The 3,957-nt window shown below is 41.6% G+C and overlaps 1 long non-coding RNA gene across 1 annotated transcript; it reads left to right on the top strand.

The window, feature by feature from the left end:
• The first annotated feature begins 2,141 nt into the window (after nt 1-2,141).
• LOC119007838 lies at nt 2,142-3,472 on the top strand. Its single transcript, XR_005071243.1, has 2 exons — nt 2,142-2,370; nt 3,345-3,472. It is a non-coding gene; the product is annotated as an uncharacterized LOC119007838 (long non-coding RNA).
• The last annotated feature ends 485 nt before the right edge of the window (nt 3,473-3,957 follow it).

The raw sequence follows: 3,957 nt of genomic DNA, 5'->3' as shown, positions 1-3,957 counted from the left end.
TGAGATTTCACAGAGTAAAAGATAAAATATATGTCTATGTATTTTTAATACATTTTTAATGAATAAAATTGTTAACTTCTTACTTGTAAATGTTAAAACATCATTTATTCCACAGCAGACATTTGTACAGTGTTGAGTGATGAGAGATGACGTGACGACTCATTTAGACGTGTAATGTCTCAGACAAATCTTCCAATTTAAACACCATCTGCCCCTCCTCCTCCTCCTTCTTCTCCTCCTGCTCTTCTTCCTCTTTCCCCTTCTTCCTGCTCCTCCTCCTACTCCTCCAACATGGACGCCGATACAAAGTGACATCAGCTCGTCTTCCTCCTTTAATTGACACGAACGTACATGTCATCTGTAACTAACCCGGTCGACACGCCGTCAGCTTCCTCCTGTTAAGCAGTTCTCTGGGGCACATCCGCCTAACATCTCTTAAATAAAACAAAATGGCTGACAGTTTCTCATCCCGCAGAGACTCGACCACGAACATCTGGACACAAACAAGAGCATCACAAACACACAGCCGCTCCCACATAAAAAAGGAAGCCAACACACCGGCGTAAAGAAGCATGCACAAACTGTGAGTGCGCAGCACGACATGGCAGCATCGGCATCTCCCATTAAGGCCCTAAAGAGCAGGACATCAAACCGGGTGGAGGCTGCAATGGCGGCGGTGGCGGCGGTCATCACATTTTAATAGAACATGTGGCATCTCCTCCCCTCCACTCTGGGCCAAATGGCAATCCTGAATTCTGCCCAGCTGTCAAGCTACAAATGAGCTTCAATTACCTCACGCCTCCACCGCTTCAGCCGTCAGACACCATCAGAGTGAGGGGTCAACGGACGCCGTCACTGTGGGGGGTCGGGACCAGCTGACGGAGGACCACAGGAAAAAAAACAGCAGGAAACTAAGCGCAAAGTGTTATAAGTGAGGTCTGCTCTCTGTTCTTTATATTTGTATCATCACATTATCTGCTGCAGAAGAACTGATCTAAAGTCTGTACTCACCAAAGAAAACTGAGCCTCCTCCACATAAGTCCGATTAAATACCACCGAAGAAGTTGAGATGTTGACTTCACTTCTGACCCACAGATGGAGGATCTGTGGTGTGTTTCTGTGGCGACAGGCTGTTGGATGTCAGGGGGTGGTGCTCCGTGTTAATTAAGGCCCCATCTGCATCACTGACCAACTTTTCTCACCTGGAGATATGAGGGAGGACGGAGAGCCGGCAGGGACAAAAACATCTCAGAGTGTTAAAGATGACGAGAGAAGAAGAAAGAAACAGCGACATCCATATGAATTCTGAAAAATCATCTGACTGATTTTATTTTTCTGACATGTTTCCTCTCTGCAGGATCACATGACATCACTTTAGTGAAAAAAAGATTATTAAAAAATTGCATTTAAAGCAAATCTACACTCATAATGTGTTTCAGTGTGTCAGGCGAGATCAAGACACAACAATCAGTGAACTCTGACCCTGCAGCTCATGTTTGCTAAAGACATTTGTATTAGGACGGCAGACAAACGTCTTTGTCCTGCTCTGAAATGTTCTCCAGGCTGACCCATTTGTTGCAGCCTGATTGTACGATCACATCTAATTAGGTGAAATGGAATTTGGTTTTAGAGGTTTGTGTTAAAGCCATCATATATTTCTGCTGCACTGTAAATCACAGAGTGAATGGCGCGTGCTAATCCATAACGCTGCAGCTGGAGGTCAGTAATTTACTGACTTCATCACAGGAGGCAGCAGGAGGCCTGTGAAAGGTGTGGGAAAGGTGGGAAACACTGACTCAGGGTCAGTTTTTAGACCCAGCATCAGCAGAAACGCAGAGCTGAAACATTCCTGCAGCTTTATGGAGCTCAAACGTTTACTGCTTCACCTCACTTAGCAAAAGGAGTCCGATTATAACATTTGAACATTTAGTGAGAGGAAATAAGACAAACTACATTACCCATGAGGCTCAGAGAGAGGAAACCATAGACATTTATCAAGATGCAGGGCCGTGTCTTGCTATATGTGGACTTTGCAGGTGCACAGGGCCCCCGCACCACTAGGGGGCCCCCTCAAGTAGCAAGTCTGGCCTCAATATCTGTGGAGTGTCCCGACAGAAAAGGTGTGAAAAGTACCTGGCACCTGGCCCGCTGATTGATCAGATCTGCTCTCTACTGATTGGTCAGATCTGGTGTCTACTGCACCGTGTTGCTATGACGATCAGTACTACTAAGCAAGGAGAGGCGAGGCCAGTTGCACTGAGCTGCCAGTACTGGTCATTAACGGCATGGCACTAAAATGAATGTATTCATCTGGTGCTGAAAAAAGAAAAAAGAAGAAACTAGATGAAGAAAAACCCTCATGGGATAAAGGTAAGGTTTGTTTTCATGATGTTGGGTGGAGGAGGAGCTTTAATGACGATTTTTTTTAGCTAGCTTAAGTATTTTCTTTAGGAAAGGGCTAAAATAAAATGTATACGTCACATGTGAATCCCATAAGACTGAGTGACTTAAGCAACAGCCGTTTTTGGTGAATCACAGCAGGTCCAGCATGTTGGCATTACATTTTGGAGGGAGGGTGTGTTGTCAGGCAGATCTCTGTCATGTCTGCTTCATCCTCGTCCAGTGGGAGCTTGTCACATGACATTACTTTAGGATTATTTTTATGATTAATTTAACAATTTTAGTGTGTCCTCATTTTATAGGTCTCTAATGTAAAGTGTGACAAATAACACACAAGACATATTAGGCCTATTGTGGATTATTATGGACTATTGTGACAGTGGATTGTTGCTCTGAGTGGATTATTGTTAACTCTGCTGAGTTAGTCGTGTCTTTCTTTACCTCATTTATTAGAATATTTATTGTGACAATATCATTTGAATAAATTTGCTTATATTCCTTAAGTTTAGTTATGTTTTTGATGTATCACTTCAAAAGAATCATAATAAGATATATCAAAGTCAATTTAAAGTAAACTATACTACATATGACCATACTCATAGTTCTGCCCACAGAATATAGGTTAAGACCATATCATCAGTTAGGCACAAGTAGTCCACTTTGTAACACCCTGTGAAATATACACAAACACATTCCTTCAATATCACAAAGTGCTTATCACTTATTTATCTTCGTGTCAAAAACTACTTGAAAGTAACAACTTTGAAATTGGGTGCATGCTTTAAGGGACACTGTAATGTGTAATGCAATGTTAAATATAAAAACAGATTATGAATTTCTGCATTATTTTTTTATTATTATTTGTAACATAACTCAATCATATAGTATGATTATTTGCTTATTATTTACTTTGCTTGGTAACCCGAGGAGTTTTGTTTTTGCAGGATCAATTCTGAAATATTTTGCAGATGTGGACCAGGAAGCAGCAGGTCTGTCTTCAGAACCACCGGACCAGGATGTTTAAGTTTACAAATGTTTTACAATTTAAAATAAAACATTTTGAGGAACACTGCATCAGTTTCATTTATTGACCTCTAGAGGATCCCCATCGTTTACCTTGTATTATCATTTTCTATCAGTTTAACTTGCTAGGGTGGGTCAGCTTAAGATGTTTAAATTTGAGAGAGGTTTTCATGACTCTAGCCTGTTTTCCTCTTTAAATGTAATAGATTGTTGCATCTTTGAGGATCACCTAAAAGCCCAAAATAGGGGCCAAACAGCATGTTGCACAGGGCCCCCAGAAAGACAAAAAAGGCCCTGCGTAGATGCCTCTCTGAGCAGGTTGGCCTGTTGCTGCAATACATCTGCCAGCTCTGCCCCGTGAAATAATACAAGTCAATAGAGTGAACTTTATAAAGCACCCTTCTACCTTCTAATGTTTTTATGAGTGTTTACAGCTGCCAATGTATGTAACGCTGTTACTGTGATGATAACTGACAGTCAGTTGTGTCTAATAACCAGATCCTGACATGTAATGTTAAACATATAGGGAGTAGT

This window comes from Acanthopagrus latus, chromosome 18, assembly GCF_904848185.1.
Source record: "Acanthopagrus latus isolate v.2019 chromosome 18, fAcaLat1.1, whole genome shotgun sequence".
NCBI lineage: Eukaryota > Metazoa > Chordata > Actinopteri > Spariformes > Sparidae > Acanthopagrus > Acanthopagrus latus.
This window is presented reverse-complemented; position numbering and strand designations above follow the sequence as displayed.